General features: G+C 39.8%; 1 protein-coding gene across 6 annotated transcripts in view; it reads right to left on the reverse strand.

Moving 5' to 3' along the window:
* GRIK1 (glutamate ionotropic receptor kainate type subunit 1) overlaps window positions 1-23,003 on the reverse strand; it is a 375,649-nt gene that overhangs the window by 256,273 nt on the left and 96,373 nt on the right. The gene's annotated exons all lie outside the window — the stretch shown is intronic.

The raw sequence follows: 23,003 nt of genomic DNA on the forward strand, positions 1-23,003 counted from the left end.
TATCACTGGCCAATATTTATAGAATGGACACAATAGGTGTTAAAATTGATTAAAGTACAATGCCTCTTATCTCCTAATTACCACCAAAATTGAAAAGAAATTGAAACTTTATGACTCCATGGTTACCACCTAATAATAGTAAGTCATGTATAATGGTCCCAAATATTCACCGCCTCCTAAGAGGTAGGGCACACTTTCCTATCTTTATGACTTTGGGTTTGGCCACCTGTCTTTTTTGATTGACAAAAGATAGATGGAAGTAACAATATGCAGTCAGACCTTGGAGATATTGTGGGTTCGGTTCCAGAGAGCTGCAATAAAGCGAATATTACTTTATTGCCAAAAAAAAAAAAAATGCCAACCATCGTCTGAGCTCTCAGTCAGTCATAATCACTGATCACAGGTCATCCTAACAGATATAATAATAATTTAAAAAGTTTGAAATATTTATAGAATTACCAAAATGTGACACAGAAACATGAATAAATCTGTAGGAAAATGGTACCAGTAGATTTACTCCTTGTGTGGTTGCCATTTGTAAAAATCAAAACGAAACAAAAAAATGCAATCTAGGAAGTGCAATAAAGTGCAATAAAATGAGGCATGCCTATAGTGTAAGTCAACTTTTATACACACTGAGAAACCAAAACATTCATGTGGCTCACTTTATCTCAATATTCGCTTTATTGCAGGGGTCTGCAGCCCAGTCTGCCATATCTGTACTATCCCTGTACTGCTTCTAAGCAAAAACATTAAGAAGCATCTGGGATTCTTGCCACTCTCTTGAGTTTCTGCCCTTCACCATGCCAACAGCATTTTCCAGAGAATGGCTGCTCATTCAGAAAAGTCACATACAGCCCAGTCAAGCCAAGCAGATTCCAGCAAAATTGCAGCAGACCTGTAGCTATCGTGGAAGGAAGCAATAAATTAAATATTTACTTTGTAAGTCACTAAAATTTGAGAGTTCTTTATTGCTGCAGCAAAAGCTGAATAATAAATATAGAACCATTTTTAGAGGACTTGCTATATGCCCAATGCTTAGGTAAGCATTAAACATACTCTCATTTTATCTCCTCCCCATCCCTATGAGCTAGACATTATTATTCCTATTTAGCAGATGAAAAATAGACTAAATGTTGGATAATTTGCTATACAACTTAGGAACCAAGTTGAGATTCCACTCAGGACCATCTAACTCCAAAGACTGAAGTCTTAGACAATGAAGGTGCTGCATTCTGAGGATGGAAACTGTATACAATGGATGTATTGAAGGTACAACATATCCAAATCCTCGCCATTCTTTACAGTTCAACCTAAGAATTCTTTATAGATGTGTGTGTGTGTGTGTGTGTGTGTGTGTGTGTATACAGGAGATATATATATATATATATATATATATATATATATATATATATACATGAGAAACAATGCACACGATATTTTCTGAACGTATCCAAAGTAAATAACAAATATTGAGGAACAATCAAAATTTTCCAAGACTGAACCTTTAATGAAACTAGATGTACTTAGGTGATTTGGAGACAACCTAAACCACACAGAATCTTACTCCAAGGATTTGAATGCTCATGGAGAAAAGAAGCTGGATTTTTAGTCTAATTCTTTTAGATTCTTAGCATAGTCTCTGTGGCCCTTTCTGTATAAACCCTGGCCTTAAGAAAGGCCCCTGGGCCTCCTGGACTTTCTCTCCCCAGCCCAGGTTGGAAGATTTCTCTCTATTTGATAAATGAATAATTCAGAATTAGAAACTACATGGGTCCCCCCACCCCTCAGCCTCCCAACTTGGTCATAGCCTCATTATGGGAAAAGCCATTCCAAAAGGCAAACAGCTTTTCATAATTGTTATTTAATGGATATTGCCTGCTCCAGGGATTTCTTTCTCAGTATCTATTTGTAATTCAAAGGTCAGCGGAACACCACTGGCATATACAAGGATTCTGAGAGATTTGTTCCTCCTGATTGAAATTCAGATACAGCACATAGTAGATTAGTCTAGGAGCCTCTTATGTGGTACGGGTCACAGTTAGGATGGATCTGACCTCGTCTTAATACTGGATCTTCACCGTCACTCAGAAAACTGACCTATGAATGTGCAATATGACCCGGAGCACTTCACTAGCCTGGCATAAGGGGGAGGTCGCCAAGTGCAAGGGCTTGATGCTCTGCCATGGTCATTATCCTCCCCTTAACTGGCCCTAATATCACCTAAATGGGGTTCTCCTTAAGGTAACTTAAGCAGGAAAAGGTGGCCTCGGAGAGTAATTTAGGCATCATGTAGGTACATCTTTGCATGATTTATATGGCAAGCTATACTTAAATTAGTAATGGCAGTCTCATTTCAAGATATTATATATTGAAATATTATTCAACAAGAAAGCTATTTTCCAAGTAGGCATGGATGATGATTATTTATTAGGTTAAAATTCATCCCTACTTCCCATGTGATCACCACTTCCATTTCGAACGAGCTTAAAGCTCTCACACACTGCAGTTTATGCATAAAGACTGGCTGCTTAGAAGCACTTGTGGCTTGAGCTCCAGGGAAGGAAAATACTCCCAATCGGTTCACAGTATTTATGGTAGATACTTGTTTACTTCAAAAACAGAGCCTAATTAAAAATCAGAAAAGGACAAATTCTAGAGCTGCCAGCATGGTGTGTGTGTGTGTGTGTGTGTGTGTGTGTGTGTGTGTGTGTGTGTGAGAGAGAGAGAGAGAGGGATAGAGAGAGAGAGAGAGACAGTTTTCTTTCCTTCTGTTTTTAGTTTATAGCATGATATTTGGAGTTCACTGTTGAGGTTATTTCCAATCAAATTGCATTCAAGCCTAGAACAATGTATAGGTTGTCAGCATGGATGCTAGTGGACTATGGGCCACACGTCTTCTAGGTTTAAATGGAGGATATAAAACTAATGTCTGTAAGGTCAACATCATTTCTCCTCCCCCAGAGAAAACCTGGCAGTAATTTTGAGGATAGAGACTTGAAAGGAACAGCCAGTAGTGCTTGAATAAAAGCTAGGAGAGGAATGAAAGCTTATGAAGTAAGCAAGCGAGGTCAAGGGATCCAGTTTCTGTATGAGACCCTGACACCAATGACAGGGACAGCCCTCTACACACACCCCTGGTCCACCGGATTTCACTTTATCAAGTCGTCAACTGCTGGGTTTTCAAACGGGATGAACCTGAAGCATTGAGGCTGGGATGAACCTGAAGCAGGGCTCTGTGGGACCCAGCACAGTTAATTTAAAAGTAAATAAATACATGTTTATTCATTTTTGAGAGGGGGGAGGGGCAGAGGATCTGAAGCAGGCTCCGAGAGGACAGCAGTGACCCTGATGTGGGGCTCAAAGTCACGAATCCCAAGACTGTGACCTGAGCCGAAGTCTGACACTCAACCGACTGAGCCACCCAGGCACCCCGGGACAGTTAATTCCCGAAAAAGTTGCCAAACCCTCTGTTGCCAATTTTTTCTCTCTTGTTCTCACTTCCAATCCAGCAAGATTTTCACCTCAGTCATTTCGTCCCACACTGCTTTTAGCACGGCATCTGTCAAAGAAATCCAATGGTTCTTTCTCAGTATGTATCCTTCTGGCCCCATCAGCAGCATCTGAGGTACTATTTTCGGTAATGATAAGGAAGAATGGAGTGGGAGCCTGAGAAGAAGTTTCCTGAGAAATTCTAATTAGGATTACCTCTCTGAGGAAAATAGTAAAGATATGCTGGCAAGCATCAATGGTGGGATGGAGAGGAAAGAAGACACGGCGCAGAAAGCATGGGCATGAGATGCCATGTGGCTGAGGGAGGGCTGCATGAAAATCACTGCAAGACTGCAGTGAGTGGGGTTGTATTAGCGTACCTCATTCGCTTGCTGGAAAACTATGGACTCTGTGGGCTCTAGCTCCTTCCCCGCCTCACGCTAGTGAAAGCTGTAGACGTTTTTGAGTGGAGGAGGACGATAGGTAAGATTGTTAAATGATTATTATGTGCGAAGCATGGATTGAAGGGAATCACAGGCATTGACCGACACCTAGGCAAACAGGATTCTTATCCTGATTTTACAGACTGAGGTTTGAGAGGTCAAAAAGTTTATCCACCTAGTAAGTGAGTGTGCCAGGATTTGAACATAGCTCTTGGAACCAGCAACTCAGCCATTTACCCAGGAAACTCTGATAAATGTCCTATAATGTTGGAATGCATGAATGTGTTAAAAAACATGGCTCCTTTGCTGTATCAGTTACTGTGCCACATTGAAAGCATACCAGGCACTTTTCTTAGTGCTTCAGATGGGCCAACCTAACCCTGAGCGCAGACCTATAAGGTATATATATCATTATATTTCCCATTTTACAAATGAGGAAACTGAGGAATGAATGATTTGCTCCAGTTCTCATAGCTACTTAATTCAGTTAGATGAAAACCAAGATACATCCTATTTTATTACTGCCTTGCATGTATATAATTTATAAATTAAAAAATATAGTTGTATTGAGGCTTTTTTTGTTGGGGTCTCTCTTTTTATACTAACAGGGTTGGGAAATTAAAAAAATTTGAGTCTATCTTAGACACTTGAACCCACTGGTCCAGTGCAGGGATCAGGAAACTTTCCGTCAATGATCCTATAGTAAACATTGTAGGGTTTGTGGGCCACGTAGTCTCCATTCCAACTACTCAGCTGTGCTGAGGCAGCCACAGATGATATACACACAAACGGGCATGGCTGTGTTTCAGTAAAACTTAATGTACAAAAACTGGTAGCACGCTCAATTTGGCCCATGGGCCAAATAGCTTCCAGACCCCTGAATATTCTGTTGAAAGAGAATAGTCCCATTGATGACTATGGCAGAGAATGCTGTGGCATCCGGTCATACCTACCTTTTTTTTTTTTTTTTTCTTTCTTTCTTTCTTTCTTTCTTTCTTTCTTTCTTTCTTTCTTTCTTTCTTTCCTCCCTCCCTCCCTCCCTCCCTTCCTTTCTTTCTCTTTCTTTCTTTCTTTCTTTCTTTCTTTCTTTCTTTCTTTCTTTCTTTCTTTCCTTCCTTCCTTCCTTCCTTCCTTCCTTTCTTTCTTTCTCTTTCTTTCTCTTTCTTTCTTTCTTTCTTTCTTTCTTTCTTTCTTTCTTTCTTTCCTTCCTTCCTTCCTTCCTTCCTTCCTTCCTTCCTTCCTTCCTTTTTCCTTCTTTCTTTCTTTCTTTCTTTCCTTCCTTCCTTCCTTCCTTCCTTCCTTCCTTCCTTCCTTCTTTCTTTCTTTCAAGTAGAACCTGGGGACACTGGTTGGCTCAGTCAGTGGAGAGCATGTGACTCTTGATTTTGGGGTTGTGAGTTCACACACAAGTAAGTAGGCATGACACCTACTTAAAGATAATAATAATAAAATCCTCTAAAAAAATAAAAAAAAGAAAGTAGAGCCTGTATTTTTTTTAGCTGGCCATGTGGTTGTCCAGAATAGAAGTCACTCCATCCCTAAGCTGTGACCACGTGACAAGTTCTGGCCAATGGGAAGTAAGCAAATATTGTATACCCATCTTCCAGGAAACCTATGCAAAAGGAGAAAAATCTCCTCTTTCTAGTGATCTGGTATTTGGGTGGAATGTATGGCGTCCCGACAGTTATTCTGGCCCAAGAGATCACCTTCAGAATGAAACTATACACGATGGAACAGAATGGGAGAAGAAATTGAAGCTCTCCAACTCTTGGGGCACCAAGGCATCCCATATCCTGACTTCCTCTACATGAAAGAGCTTCCTCTACATGAAAGAAAGAATTAAGCTTCTTTCTTGATTAAACTTGCTATTTGGGTTTTCAATTACACTAAGCCTAATCTCATCCTACATGATACAGTGGTCCTGTATCTTTCACTATATCAGGAAGGTACACTTTTCTGCAGTACTAAGGAAATGACAGGATGGGAGGTAATGTGACATAAGAAGTCAAAACCTGATTTAACTTGAAGTCAAAACCTGGCTTTGCCACTACTCCGCGATTCTGGGCAAATTGCCTTTGTCTCACTGCCAGCTTCCTCATTTGTAAAATAGAGTTGGCTACAACTAATTCACAGGGGTGTTGTGAGGCTAAAATGAAATAAAACATGTGATAGTGATGGGGCAATATTTACCCAATATTTATAGAAATATATATATACATATATATATATATATATATTCTACACATGTATATCAATGCACATGTGCTTATATATGTCTATAAACATGTGTATAAATGTATGTGTATACAATATTACTATGGAATAAAGGAAGTAGGTAGTAAATGTTAGGGAACTAACAAGGGGTATTCTTCCAAGCAAGGCTGACCTAAACATATGGCAACCATGCTGTATGATTTACCATTTTCTAGTTGTGCTAGGCATCTTTTAGCTCTCTGTACATTGACCTATGCTGGTCCTTCTGACATGCATGCCATTCCCTGTTTAATAAACTTTGGCTCATCTTTAAACTCAAATGATTTTCTTTATTTCTTTCTAACGTCTTTTCCAGCTCTCCCAAGCAGAATACATTTCTACTTGTAATTCTGTCATACGCTATGAATACGTTCACCAGAGCATTTCATTAATTATTCACTTTTATTCCAAAGTGGAATAGAACTTCTAACACATCTTCTACTTTTCATTCATTCACTCAAAACATGTTTCTTCCATACATCAGTCACTGTTTACATTTAAGAGTTACCATAGTGTACAAATAGATATACTCCCTTTCCTTAGGAAACTTACATTTCGCGGGGTCGGGGGCGGGGGGGGGGGAGCCAAATACCCAAAAGCTAAATATATGAAATGTCAGATGGTAAGAAGGCCAAAAAGCATGGTTAATGGATGGGAAGTGAGCTAGGAGGTGCCTTCAGTTAGATTATTCAGAAAGGCATCTCTGATGAGATTTCACTTGCACAAGAGAACCCAGTAAAGAAAGGGTGAGCCTTATAGGTGAGCAGAGAGCAGGAACATGCTAAAAGGATTGCAGGTAGGCCAGGGGGGATCATGCAAAGTTTTTGTGGAGCAAAGTGATTTACGTATGTTCAGAAGAAGAGGGACACGATCATGAAAGACCTATTTGACTTTCATGGGTACACTATGAAGAGTCCTGAGGTGGCAAGTAACAACCAATCTGCTTACCAGGATCCCACTGGCTTCTCTACGGAGAATAGATCAAATGGGAACAAAGGCAGAAGCACTGAACCAGGGAGGAGGTTACACTCTGGGTAGAGATGGTGAGAAGTGGTTTGAAATGGGATATATTTTGAAGTTGACTAGAAATTAGTATCTCCAGTCACAGAACAAATATTTAACGTATGTTTGTGGGAAGAATGAGTTATTGAAATAAACGATTCAGGATTAGAGCTAGAGAGTCTTAGTATTTAAGCGAGGATTAAGTAACACAGTTGACCCTTGAACAACATGGGTTTGCACTGCATGCGTATATTTTTTTTTTGCAGGACAGCACTGTACGTGTATTTTTTCTTGTGGTTTTCTTAACTTTTTACCCCTCCAGCTTAATTTATTGTAGAATATAGTATATATACATAGAACCATTTGTTAATTGACTGTTATCAGTAAGGCTTCTTGTCAACAGTAGGCTATCAGTAATTCAGTTTTGGGGGAGTCAAAAGTTAAACACAGAATTTTGACCGTGCAGGGGTTCAGTACCCCCAACCCCCGTGTTGTTCAAGAGTCAACTGAAATTCAATTTCAGTTTCGAAATAGTTGTCAAAGAAGCAAAAAATGATTTTATGTGTTTCAATCTTTTGGAAAGTTACCAACATTTTGGAAAACTAAGTTTGTGTTGTGAAAGCAAAGGCTTTAAAAACCATGGAAGGAAGACTTGAGGCTAATGTTTTCAAGTCTTAAAACAATAGCACATTATGGTATTGAGGGTATCATTAGACAATAATTAAGTCAGTGCTATTAAGAAAACAAAAGCATTTTTTACTTCACACAACCTAAGACAGCTTAGGCAATCAAGAAATAATCAAAAGTATTTATGAAATCTCTAATATTAGTGGGTCGGGAGAGAAAAATATTCTGGCCATTTGCATAATGTTTTAGATGACATATCTACAGATAACATGTGAATAGGTTAATATTATGCAAAATGATGACAAACGATATTTAACTGGCTGTCTGCTTAGAAAGGATAATGTAGCAAAGTTTAATTATGATGGGCTCTTTTGCTAGTGGGACCTTTAAATTTCTGTGAATCATATTGAGAGATCACATAAAAGGAAAATGTGAAAGCTGGAAGAATGATCACAATCTTGCCTTATTCTCAGAGAAAAGGAGTGTTGATCTAAAGAAGAAAACTTTAAGAATATGTTTGGATTTTCTAAATTACTTCCAAAAACATCCTGCACACAATTTTTAAATTTGTAACGCACATGCAGCCAGGTCCTGGATGATGTATGTTTAGATGTGAAGACAGAAGTGTTCTGAAACATCTTATTTGAATGCTATTTTAGGGAACAATCATGTCCCTCTTCACTCAAGCCTGCATGATCTTATGTGGTAGAAGGAATTTCCACTCCTTCAGAATAATCTCAACCAGTAACTTGCAGCCTCCTCCCTGCCTTCACAATCATTTCTCTTCAAGGCATGAGAGTGGCATCGGATAGTAAGACCGAGGAAAGCACGATGCACGTGGCTTGAACTTTCTTCCCATACTTTGCACACAGTCTTCTCTCTTCCTCATGAACAGATACCTATCTGGGGGCACTTGTGTGGCTCAGTCAGTTAAGCGTCTGACTCTGGATTTCAGGTCAGGTCATGATCCCCTGGTCTGTGGGACCAAGCCCTGCCTTAGGCTCTGCACTGGCAGCCTGCTTGGGTTTCTCTCTCTTGCCCTCTCTCTTCACCTCCCCCTGTTCACTCTCAAAATAAATAAATAAACATTAAAAAAAAAAGATACCTACCTTGGTAAAGGTCAGTACATGGGTCACTAATGGGAGGTTTGAGTAGCTACAAGCTCATTTGGCCATTTGTGTAAGTCATGACCTCTACTCAACACTGCTACTGTTCATCTCCATCTATATGACACCTGAGACTTACCTCTCCGTTGGCTCAGATCTCAAGGTGACTGGGGTGGTTAATTTTTTTTTTTTTTTTAATTTTTTTTTTTTTTCAACGTCTATTCACCTTTGGGACAGAGAGAGACAGAGCATGAACGGGGGAGGGGCAGAGAGAGAGGGAGACACAGAATCGGAAACAGGCTCCAGGCTCTGAGCCATCAGCCCAGAGCCCGACGCGGGGCTCGAACTCACGGACCGCGAGATCGTGACCTGGCTGAAGTCGGACGCCCAACCGACTGCGCCACCCAGGCGCCCCAATGGGGTGGTTAATTTTATGTGTCCACTTGGTTGGGACAGGATGCCAGATATGTGGTCAAGCATTGTACTGATATGTCTATGAGAGTGCTTTTGGATGAGATTAACGTTTAATTGGGGAACTTTGAGTAAAACAGATTGCTCCCTAATGTGGGTGGGTCTTCATCAAATCAACTGACAAATCAGTTGAAAACCTGAATAGAACAAAAGAGTGACTCCCCCCCACCCCAAGCAAAAGGGGGTTCTGTAGTAGAAGTCTTTCATACTTAAACTGAAACGTTTGCTCTTCCCTGAGTCTCTAGCCTGGTGACCTTTGAACTTGAACCGTGGCATCCATACGCTGGTCCACTCTGTAGATTTTGGATTTGCTAGCCTTTATAATTGCTGAGCCAATTCTTTAAAATTTTATATATATAGCATATATAATATATGCATTATATATTTTATTATATAATAATATTAATATATAATTACATGTAAATTAGATATTAATATTATTATAAATTATTTTATATATATTCATTCTCTGGGAGCTCTGAATACTGTAGGGTGGTAGAGGGACTTGAGTGATTATCACTTCTTAAATCTCAACATTATTTTCAAAATATCAATAGGAGAATCAATTGCTTGTGTTATAAACCTAAATAATAATTTCTGAAGTCTTCTACATGGTACTATCAGATTTGAAATTAGAAATATTATCATGGGAACTCATGCCTTTATTTTTTTTTAAGTTTATTTATTTTGAGAGAGAGAGTTGGGGGGAGGGACAGAGAGAGACAGAGAGAGAGAAAAGCAGAATTCTAAGCATGCTCTGCACTGTCAGCACAGAGCCTGATGCGGGGCTTGAACTCACAAACTGTGAGATCATGACCTGAGCCTAAGTCAAGAGTTGGATGCCTAACTGACTGAGCCACCCAGGTACCCCTCCTGCCTTGGTTAGAAGGGCAAATTAAGTAGTCTTTGCCGAAACCATATTGTGTGCTAAAGTGATTCAGTGAGATCGTGGGGCTAAAGAATTCCCCCTTTTGATAAACCTTTGAATTGCTGAAACTCATTTTCTTTTTATTTTATTTTATTTTATTTTATTTTATTTTATTTTATTTTTTCAACGTTTATTTATTTTTGGGACAGAGAGAGACAGAGCATGAACGGGGGAGGGGCAGAGAGAGAGGGAGACACAGAATCAGAAGCAGGCTCCAGGCTCTGAGCCATCAGCCCAGAGCCCGACGCGGGGCTCGAACTCACGGACCGCGAGATCGTGACCTGGCTGAAGTCGGACGCTTAACCGACTGCGCCACCCAGGCGCCCCTGAAACTCATTTTCAATAAAAACTTGGCAATACTCTAGGGTTCCTTAACTGGTTTCGCATAATCAGAGAAGCATGACTTAATAAAGAAATGCAGTAAGAATTAAGTTGAAGAGATGTTCCAAAATTTAACATTTGAAATTCTTACGTTTGGGGCTTGGAGTTGCTATTTTAATTCAGAACACATCACACATTTTAAAGCGGGTAGTATTTTGGACTCAACCACTAGGTGAAAATGACTTTTTATGGCTTTTAAGAAAATCCGACCCCAACAGAAATAGAGATTAATGGACAATGGGCATTTTATGAATACAAATGTATATCATAATATTTTACGGTGCCCAAATAATGATGAGTCAACTGTGGGTTATATAGTGTTGCAAAAGCATAAAAAGATGACTGAATGTTCATAAAGCTGATCCTACAGGCTTGTAAGCCTGTATATGATATAATGTGTGGCAGCTACAGCCACGTTGGACTCTCAAGTTTTCTTGAATCCTATTATCTTAGAATTAACGTGTGTCATAAATGCTGTAAATGACTCGAGAATGATACTTTAGATCAAGAGCTTTTACAGATTTACCAGTGGGTGATCAGTGAAATGGGAACATATGGGAAGAAATCTAAGACGTGTGTGTCGCGGGGGAAGGGATTGAAGAAAAGGGAAATAGTCCTATATCAATTATCTATGGATGTTCGAAGATCAGCTGGGACACCAGGATGATTGAGCCCATCTCTTTCAACGTTTTTTTTTTTTTTTTTTTTTTTTTTTTTATTTATTTTTGGGACAGAGAGAGACAGAGCATGAACGGGGGAGGGGCAGAGAGAGAGGGAGACACAGAATCGGAAACAGGCTCCAGGCTCCGAGCCATCAGCCCAGAGCCTGACGCGGGGCTCGAACTCACGGACTGCGAGATCGTGACCTGGCTGAAGTCGGACGCTTAACCGACTGCGCCACCCAGGCGCCCCGAGCCCATCTCTTTCTATAATATAGTCTCAGGACTTCTCTCGATCTGCATTGTGTCCCCTGTAAGATAACAGGGTTTCTTACATGGTGGCTTGGGGCTTTCCAAAGAACAAAAGCAGGAACCAACAGGCTCTGGAATTGACACAGCATCTTTTCTGTCACCTTCTCTTAGAGGCAGGGAGCCTGGTCAGAGTCATTATACAGGGCATGCCTACCAGGACACATGGTTCACCAAAGGTCACCAGTACAGCAAACTGCCCCAAGCTCAAAGCCATTCATGCCTGAAAATCTTAGGAAGTGGTTTGGGTATAGGTCAGCCTATGTTTTAAGTGGATTTAAACATTGCTAAATTAAATTTCACATTATAAATAGACACTTTCCTATAAGCCCTGACATTGTTTGACACTTTATAAAAGGCAGGGATAGGGCAAATTATTTTATATAATTTACTTCCTTGTTACACCACCTAGTGAGAGAGTTTTTCATCATTAGTCCAATTTTATAAGTGAAAATTGACTTAATACTGTTACAAACTTGTCTGAGGTCACATAGTAGAGTAGGTATTCAAATTTAACCAGTTTTATTCCAATGTGAAACCTTTAAAACAATTTTTTTAATGTTTATTTATTTTTGAGAGTCAGAGACAGAGCGTGAGCAGGGGAGGGGCAGAGAGAAAGGGAGACATAGAATCCAAAGCAGGCTCCAGGCTCTGAGCTGTCAGCCCAGAGCCCGATGTGGGGCTCTAACCCACGAACCGTGAGATCATGACCTGAGCCGAAGTCAGACACTTAACCGACTGAGCCACCCAGGCGTCCCCTAAAGCGAACCCTTTAAATCTGCTTCCCTGGTTGTAATCCAATCCCAGAAATCCAGTTTCCAAAATTACAGGTGTCCATCACCATGCATGTACTGATTCTCTCTCCTAGGCTTAAACTGAACTCATTCCCAATGTGGCTTAACACACAAAGGAAGAGGAGCCTAAATTAAACCCCTTAAGTTTCACAAAAAGTTGCTTCCTAGGTAAAAATGAAGTCACAAGCTAGTAAACACAGACAGTTCCCGACTCCCACTGCTTCAATTTATGATTGTTTGACTTCACAATGGTGTGAAAGCAACACATTCAGTAGAAACTGTACTTCAAGTTGTGGTTGTTTCTGTTTTATTTTATTTGTTCTGTACTTCAACAGTTGAACTGGGATCCTTTCCAGGGATAGCAATATGTGGCACTAACCTCTTTGGTGCTCCTGGACAGCAGGAGTGACCACGGCTCCCCATCCACCACATGATCACGGGGGTAAACGACTGAGATATTAACAGGCCTTCTGGACCCAGACAATCTTTCTGCTTTTCACTCTTCATACAATATTCAATAAATTCCATGAAATATTTAACACTTTATTATCAAATAGGCTTTTTGCTCGATGACCTTGCCCAACTGTAGGCTAATGTAAGTGTTCTGAGCACATTTAAGGTAGGCTAGGCTAAGCTATTGTGTTCAGCAGGTCAGGTGTATTAAATGCATTTTACATTTATGATATTTTTAATTTACGGTGAGTTTATCAGAATATAGCCTCATCATAAGTTGAGGAAGATCTGTATTTCACCACATGTGCCAAGGAACTTGCTGAAATTCTGTTAAAAGATGAGTCTGGCCATGCTATTTATTAATTTTAAGAACCTATTTGTGGACCATTATTTGGTGGTATATTCTCCACATATTATCGTATTCAGATCCTGCTTGTAGTGTAGGCAACGTATCTTGGCCAAATTGTGGTCTCTTTATAACCTGGACCATAGTGAAATATGATTATCTTATATATCTCTACCAGTGGTGGTAAGATTTATGGAGTCAGAGACCGTGTTATAGCGTTTTTTTGTTGTTTTTTTTTAACCTCCAGCATTGAACACCCTGCCGGAACCAAGTAGGAACTCAAGAAACATTTGTTGAATGAATGTTTGATAGTGACAAATACCTACATATTTTTTTTATCAATGTTAGCAAGCAGTGCCACTGAATGTCATTTCATTCATTCTAAATGATCGATTCTGCCACCCAGGCAGAAACACAATGAGCTGATGCAGATGAATTTAAGAAGCCCTTTGAGGACCTCTCTGCCATGGAATGTTGCCTGATAGAACTCAATACCTCACACTGTCAGATATGAATTATTCATTAACACTTCACTCCTACATCATTATACCTTTCATTCTGCTGTGTCTGCATAGATAGGATTGCTTCACACATCATACTCCGTAACATTTATAATCAGAAAGACTGGAAACATTTTCAGAGAGAAGAAAAACATGTAAGAATATGCTTAGGATAACCATACTGGTAATTGGTTCTCCAGTTTCCAACTAAGCAAGAGAAGTGCTAGAAGAAAGAAAAAGTGTGTTGCTTTTTGTCAAACTGTTCACTGTTCAAGAATTAATTCAAAAACAGAAACACCTATTTTCAAAAGGCATATGAAATATGGATCAATTTGTGAAATCTTACACTACATGTTCCAAAATAGGGTATTTTGCTGGCAATGATTGGAAAACACTGGCTTGGAAAATGTAGACATAGAATCATTCCAACCATGGAACTGTGTGACTTGAGGACACTGTTATGAATTAATTATCACTGTGAGTGTGTGTGTGTGTATGTGTGAGTGTGTGTAGTTGCTTTGTTTAGTCTTTCCGTGAGAAATAAACCATGAAGATTGCATTAGAAAGACAGATTTATACGCACATGAACACATACCTACCTACACAAAGAAAGCAAAAGAAATCAAATCAGAAATGAGCTTGAATTTAAAGAAGCCTGTAGACCCATTTGACCTCTTCTTTTAGTTTCCTTTCTGTTTACACAAAAAATGAAGAACTACTATGTGCCGTTAGTATTGTAAGGTAACCAGGAATAGAGAGGTGACCAAGAGAAATACAGTGCTTATTCCATGAAGTTTAGTCTGTCTGATGACAGCCTGGTATATCTCCTTATAATTTATTTTTTATAGAGTTCGACAGTGCTGGAATCTACAGTTGCGAAGTAAATATACATTGCATGAGTAAAAGGAAATCCTGAAAACTTAATGCCATAGAAATAATTTTAGTTTATAAAATTTAGATATTATAGGTTTGTAAATGCTAATAGGAACAAGATTATTTATGCTATCGTGTATTGTGTGCAAGGATCATAGAGATTCCAAAAAGAATAAAAATGTAAGAATTCAAGGTGATGAAATAATGCAACAGTGATGCAAAGATATTTGTAATGTTAATTGGAAGCTAAGTCACATAACTGTATTCATTTGCTTGGGAGAGGATATGTTATAATACAAACATAAAAGGAAGCTCCCGCAGGTCTGTCTATATGGGCATTTAAAAAAAAATTATAAATACTCATAGTGGAAATCTCCTGTAAGGTGTGTTCTATAAGATTCTATTACCACAATTTATCACACAGGATAAATATATTAGATACTGAAGTAGTTATGAAACATACAGTACTTGGTAGAGGTAAATGTTTTGTGCTTAACATGTATAAATGGGGAAATGGGGAATAGGATAAAGGCACAAATGCTTGACCCATCTGCCTGGTGCTGCTTGTTGTGGTTTCTCTGTCTCTCCAGGCTTTGTCTCCACTCATCCAGCCCCTGAGCCTCTTCTAGTCCCCTGAGTGCTTCATGCTACCAGCCACCAAAGGGCGTTGGCAAATGCTATGCCCCCTTGCAGAAACGCTCTTCCTGCCCTCCCTTCAACCAACCATCATGTCACCCACGACTTTAGCCAGAAGCCATTCCTGAATTGCCATGATTATGGCGAATCTCCATGGTGCTCTCTTAAAGCACCATGAGCTTCTCCATGGCATTTATGGCAGCCCTAATTTTATATGCATAAATGCAATGTTATGCATAAAATGAACTTTCTGTACAATTCTATACGTACTTTTATCTACATGTTAACATAGGGCTCTCCCCCATCACACATGATTTACTGCAGATCTGTCATATTATGGATTCTTCGTATATGTTTATTGAATAAAAAAAAAATGAATCGGGGCGGGGGTGGTGGTGCCCGGGTGGCTCGGTCAGTTAAGTGTCTGGCTCTTGGTTTTGGCTCAAGTCATGATCTCACAGTTGGTGAGTTCCAGCCCAGCACTGGGCTCTGTGCTGACAGCGCAGAGCCTGCTTGGGATTCTCTCTCCCACTCTCTCTCTTCCTGTTCCCTGCTCATGTTCTCATCTCTCAAAAATAAATAAATAAAGATTTAAAAAAATGAATGGGAAGCGGGAAATATTAGGAATATCTGATAGGGTTACCATAAATTTTGAGGACCAACTATTTTTGCAATTTTAATATTTTTTAGAGCAACGATTTGATAATTTTTGCTACCTTGTTGTTAGGCAACCAAGATAATTTCTCCCAAAGTAGAATCAGGCATTTGGAAGTAAATTTATATTTTTGGAAGCTATTTAGCAGCAATGATAATACTCTAAAAAAATATTTGTGATAGGCATTGGGATACTGGAAGAGGTTAACTCATACAGCACAATCTTTTATCACTACTAATGGTCAGTGAAAATAACAATTGGATAGACTGTGCTGGACCTGCTTTCTCCCCTGACCCCACTTTGTTCTTCACTCCTTGATTGATTCCTGTGCTTATGTGACTCTTCACCTTCCACTTGACTTTACGAGTGTCGAAGAACATGAGCTTGGACTGGGACAGACCTGGGTTTGAATGATGGCTCTACTAGTATATTCGAGCCCATAACTTCACCACCTCTCAGCATCCTAATACATAAAATAGGAATAAAAATTCTGCTTTACAGTTCTTGTGAATGTTTAATGAGGTAACGTATGTAAATTGCTTAGAGCTTTTCTGGCACCAGTTAGGATTCAATAAATAGTAGGTTTTTCTGTGTTATTATTCTTACACTTGTCTTAATTTCTGTTCTTTTGGTCTTGGTTATGGGTTTGGCTTTTCTGTTGTTCACACTCAATCTTCCTATGGGCATGGTGCTTCTGTGCTCTTCCTCATCACGATGCTGTAGGTACCATGCTGTATATGCCGGCAGGCTCTGTTTAGGCTTCCTTTGGTCCTCCCCTGACTCAACATTTCCCTTTCTTTTTTTCCCCTACTTTTAGCTCACTCTGTTGCTGTATTTTGTGTATCTTTATCTATTAACCTTTCAGCACCTAGAAGTTTCTGCCTGCCTGGAGCTGCTCACTTAGCACACGTGCTCGTGGCTGCACCCCCTCCACAAAGGGTGAGAGGAGGGAAATCCCAGAAGTCTTTTTGGAGGGGTGATCCCAGGGGGGCTGGCTATAATCATGGCACACCAGGTCTTATTTCTTCATCTTGGGCCTTTTCTCTTTGTTTCCCACATGCGTTCATACTGCTCTGAGACTATCCATCACATCCAAGCATCTCATTCATCAAAACCTTGTTGAGAACACAATTATGTTTTGAGAGTTCTCTAGAGCCTCTGAATCCCATAATCAGAAAACTAAATGAAGACAACACACATCTCCAGACAACTGATCATTTGATGAGAACCTTTTGGGGACACAAAGACAGCCAGAGAGGAATTTTGGGGTTCAGGGCCTCTCAGGAGCTTTGAGACCATATTTTATATTTCATAAATGCATTTGGTGTTGGGCCCTCAAAGCATTTAATATTCCTTTGCCCTACGAATAAGTCATTAGCCCATAATAAGTCATATTTAGGAATAGCCTGAGGTAGAAGAATGGTATTTCCCCTTTATTTTTACTTCTTGTGTTACCATCATTTCTGAAAAGCTCAACCCGGAACTAGAAATGATCTGGCGACTTGGGTCCCCTGTGGGTACATAATTCTGACTCAATCACCTGTTCCTCAACAGCAGATGTGTTTTCCCCAAGTCGTGTGAGTATTTGCTCCTGCCCCACTTCATGGCAGCAGGCACGAGTGGTGGAAGAAAGCTGTGGGACAGATCGGTCCCGTTGACAGAGATAGCATATCTCACCCCTCACAACCCTGGCAAGCTTCTGCCCACTGTTGTGTCGCCATGCACATTTGTGTCAGGCACTCAGCGCACTGCCCTTTTGTAGGGAGTATAATTTCTTACAAAGAAAAGCAGGAAGCAGAAATCAACCAGCAGGAAATTGAACTGAAGCACCGGAGAATTTAAGAGGGAATTGTAATATTGCTTTGTTTTGAATATAACGAAAGAACCAATCACAAGAAATAACATTCTTTTGGGGCCAGGCGAGGAAAAGAGAGCTGAGAAACGTACTAAGCCAGATGATCAATCTCTAGAAATGATTGTGACATATGCAGACAGACACGTGTCCCCTGGTTTATTTGCAGATGTTAATTTTAGGTTGTTTCTATGCAATGAAGCTACTGCTGTGCTTTTTTTTTTCTCCTGGACAATTTAATCTGCTTTATGAAAAGTCCCTATGTACAGTGGAACAATTATTACGATAATTACAGTAAGACAGTAAATCATAAAGTCTCTGCTAGATTCAGATTAAAAGTAAGATCTGCTCTGATTTGCCGTGTGGTTGGATGTGAAGAATAAGCTTATAAACATTAAAATTTGATAGTAAGTGTAAATAGCTAAATAATGCATATATCTATATCTATATAGAGATCTTTACACAGATGGTGCAGGCACTTACTAAATCTCATAATATGAGCAATCACACCAATGTTATGCTAACTCCCTAGTTGTGTGTGCCCACCTTTTTCCCATGCTTAAAAAGGCAGTGATTGTACTGGTGAAACAGAAGACATCTTAGTTTAGTTCTCTTCTTTTGGAATTCACCTGGGGCTGCGTGATCCTTGGGAGAGTGTGACAGATGGGGAGTATGGAAGAGAAAATAAACTTCATGTATTTTTGTTTCAAGGGAACCTCAGAAATTTTACTTTCAAAACTGCCCATAGTTTTAGAGATAAAATCGACACTCTTATGTTAGACATAAGGTTCTTCCTGACCGAGCACTTGTTTTGTCTCCAGCCACTTTGGCAAATGGGGAGCCTTTGCCATGAGCACATCCTAGAACTTGCGATCTTCAAAAACCTGAAATGTAATTTCACGCTCTTCCTGGATGCTTTTATGCCTGGAAAGCTCTTTCTCCAATTGTTCAGCTAGCTAACTTGCAGCTGTGGTTCAGAAGTACTCTTCTGACTTTAAAATCCCTGAAGTGTACATCTCTTATTTTCTGGTATCTTCCTTCCTTCCTAGGGGGAACGTTCCTGGAGTTTAGGGCCTTGGTCTGTAATGACCTCATATTTCTGTGCCCGGCCCAGGCCTGGCACATAGAAAAGGCTCAGTAAATGTTTGTAGAGTGAAGCGACAAATGAGTGACTGACATTGAACTTCCCATCTTCGCTCTGCTAGCCAACAGTGTTTCAACATCACCTATACTTGTTAACATAGGTACATCCAAGGGAGAGTAACTTCCGGGTATTTATACCTCTTTTTATTTTATTTTTTAGTTTTTTTCTGCTCAGTTATTTATTTTATTTTATTTTATTTTATTTTATTTTATTTTATTTTATTTATTTTGTATTTTTAAAAATATAATTTATTGTTAAATTGGCTTCCATACAACACCCAGTGCTCATCCCAACAGGTGCCCTCCTCAATGTCTATCACCCACTTTCCCCTCTCCCCTACCTCCCATCAACCCTCAGTTCGTTCTCTGTATTTAAGAGTCTCGTATGGTTTCCGCCCTACCTCTCTGTTTGTAACTTTTTTTTCTCTCCCCCCCCGCCATGGTCTTCTGTTAAGTTTCTCAAGATCCACATATGAGTGAAAACATGTGGTATCTCTCTTTCTCTAATGGACTGATTTCACTTAGCATAATATATACCACTTTTTAAATAAAGAAATAAATATGTAGCTATAGTTAGTTGGGGCCACAGGAGGCAGGACTATGAGAAAACCAAGAAATTGAATAACAAGATAGCCAGGCTCCCACTGAAGCGGGGCAGGTGACAGTTTGGGGAGAGATGGGAAAACAGACAACTTTCTTATGTATTGCTTCTTTTTTCTGAGTCAGCCTTCCTCCTGGACATATATTTCATATTAGATCTAAGTATTCCAGAATCCATAAAGAATGAACAAAAAGAAAATCAACTTGTTTATAATGAAGTCAAACTTATAAGCAAACTCACCATGGTGATAAGATTTAGAATATCAAGACAGCAAACAATATGCAATGACTGCTCCATATCAGTGGTAACTGGAAGAAACAAACATACAGGAGCCATAGACAGCATGGCCTCTGATGCCCTGAGTGTGGAGGAAAAAAAAAGCAATATTCTATACTTGACCCCAAGCAACATCATATTTCTGGGAAAACTAATATCTACCTTCCGATATTCTACCTAGGAAGGCAAATTTAAAATTTGCAGAAAGAGAGTATGTTTGATTACATGCGGTTGGATTCTGGAAAAGAAGATTCAACAGGTTAATAAGCTTGTTTGCAAAGATCTGTTCAAAGAACTTGCACATTAAGAGCTCATCCTATGCATAATAAGAAAAGAGGAGCGCTATGATCCAAGGGGGAATACAGAATTTAGAGGCTCATTGGAGGGCATGTCAGGAAGTCAAAGTTCTAAACACCGGACACTGTAAAAATCGAGTTGAATGACAAAGAGGATAGTTTTGTGTTTCAAAGTCTGAGTCGTACCATGGCTCTCTGAAGAACTTGGCGGTGGTACAATGGAGATAGATACCACGAAGAAAAAGAGATCCCTCAATAGCCATTTAACTTCTCTTTTGTATGTGTTGAAAAACAAAACGAAAGGGAAAAACAATTAGTGGTAAGTGAGAACTAAAATCCAGGATGGGCTCCATAGTCATAAGTGGATTCTTGCCCCCAACACACATACGTACCCCCGCACTGCTCTCAGGGAGCTCTGGCTGCTAGCCTACTTGGGTTAATACCAGGGTGCTCAACGACCTTAGAGACTGCAGAACTGCGAGATGAATCCCAGCAAATGTTAGATCAGAAGGCTGGTCAAGGGCAAATCACTACCTAGTTTTCAACAGCATAATGTGGATTTGAAAAACCAGAGCACTGAGTTTGAGCTGGATTACAGTAAAGATTCTAAAATTGATCATTAAAAGATTGCCCTGTGATCTCTTAAGATGAAATAATTTTTACAAAGATCTGGCAAGATTTGTCTGAGAAAAAAAAAAACATGAAAATAAGGCTTATCTTCTTTTTGTCAGAAGTACGAGGCCCACAGATCACAAAGATTTAGTTGACAGCATTTAAATTCTATAAAGGAATAGGACAGTTTTTCACTAAAATGTGAGTAAGATGGAGAAAAACATGTTTAGGCCAATCCTTAAACAAGTAAAACCACTATACATGAAGAACACAAATTCATGGATCAATGTCGTACTGTAGAAAATTTTCTGGTTGTGTATTTCTGTTATGGCATCTATAACTGGTAAAGCCCCTTTCAAAACTGAGTATAGTTGACGCATGATATTACATAAGTTCAGGTGTGCAGCACAGCCATTCAGCAAGTCGATACATTATGCTCTGCTCGCGGTAAGTGCCTGTCACCGTGCAATGTTATTACATCATCACTGACTCTTTCCCTATGCTGTGCCTCTTATTCCCATGATTTATTCATCCCATCGCTGGAAGCCTGCATCTTCCAGTTGCCTTCATCCATTTTGCCCGTCTCCCAACCCACCTCCCCTCTGGCAATGATCAGAGACAGAGAGAGAGAGAGAGACAGAGAGAGACAGAGAGAGACAGAGCATGAGTATGGGAGGGGCAGAGAAAGAGGGAGACACAGAATCCCAAGCAGGCTCCAGGCCCTGAGCTGCCAGCGCAGGGCCCGACGTGGAGCTCGAACCCACAAACTGCGAGATCATGACCTGCTTAACTGACTGAGCTGTCCAAGTGCCCCTGCTTTTTGTTTTTTTTATCCATTTGTTTTGCTTTGTTTAGATTCCACCTATAAGTGAAATCGTATGGTATTTGTCTTTTTCTGACCTCTTCCACTTATCATATACCCCCCAGGTCCATCCATATTATCACAAATGGCAAGATCACATCCTTTTTCATGGCTGAGTAATATTCTTTGTCCATTCATCTACTGATGGACACTTGGGCGGCTTCCATATCTTGGCTCTTGTAAGTAATGCCACAGAAAACATAGGGCGCAGGGGTGCCTGTCTGGTAGAATAAGTGACTCTTGATTGTAGGGTCATGAGTTCAAGCCCCACCAGTGGGTGTGGAGCCTACTTAAAAAATTAATGAATTATATAAGATAAAATGGTTTCTTAAAAAAAAGCATAAGAGTAGCTGTATCTTTTTGGTTAAGTGCTTTTGTTTTCTTTGGGTAGATACCCAGTAGTGGTTTGATTCCAGATTCTGTCTACGAATTACCAAAAAGAATTGCCGCTGGCAGATAATATGGGAGGAAAGAATCTGGATCCAACAATTTTTGGTAGACAGGATTCATGGCCTGTATCAATTTCGGTGATAATTGTGAGATGTTATTCTTGGATTACAAAGGAATGAAGACAATTACAGAAGGGAAAAGATGAGGCTTACTGGCTGCATTGCACACCTTAGGGATCTGAGTGGGCAGTAAATTTAGTATGAATCACCAGGGAGATGTAAAGATCCCAGTCTGGTACATGGGAAGTGACAGTCCCAGGCAACTTTATTTGCTCAGATTGTATCTGGAGTAAAGGAATACCCTGTGTCTTTTGTTTTTTAAAAAATTTTACAGTTGATTTATTTATTTTGAGAGAGAGAGAAACAGTGGGGGAGGGGCAGAGAGCGAGAGAGAGAGAGAGAGAGAGAGAGAGAGAGAGAGAGGAGAGAGGGAGAATCCCAAGCAGGCTCCACACTTTCAGCACGGAGCCTGATGCAGGTCTCAAACTCATGAACCATGTAATCATAAGATGGAGAAAAATGTTTAGACTTCTACATGCGGTGGAGAATAGGAATATGGTGTTGGACTTCAGGAGTCAAAGTCCCTTTTCAGCCTTGAGATGAGATGATTCTATGATTTGGGGGAATATGATTTCATCTCCATCCTATATTTTACTCTAACTCAGAGTTAAAGAGAAAAAAAAAATATAAAAAGACGTACCTCACCAGCAATGCAAACATGACTTTTAGGAAAGGGGATGTGAAGTCTCAAAGTGTTCAAGAATATTAGTACATCCGGAAGCCAGATCCTTCTGAAAGAAATCACCCCTTGCCATTTCACCTTCCAGAAAGACATCCTAAGGGACAGTTTGAGTTTCATGTCTATAAATAGCCTTTTCTTTTGTGTATGGCTTTTTTCATATTACATCGCCTTTGAGAATCTTTGAAACAGAGGACCGAGGGTGGATAAGGCACAATCACAGCTATTTAACCAACTGGAATTTC

This window comes from Puma concolor, chromosome C2 (assembly GCF_028749965.1).
Source record: "Puma concolor isolate L17-30 chromosome C2, mPumCon1.1.hap2, whole genome shotgun sequence".
In the NCBI taxonomy this organism is placed as follows: Eukaryota; Metazoa; Chordata; class Mammalia; order Carnivora; family Felidae; genus Puma; species Puma concolor.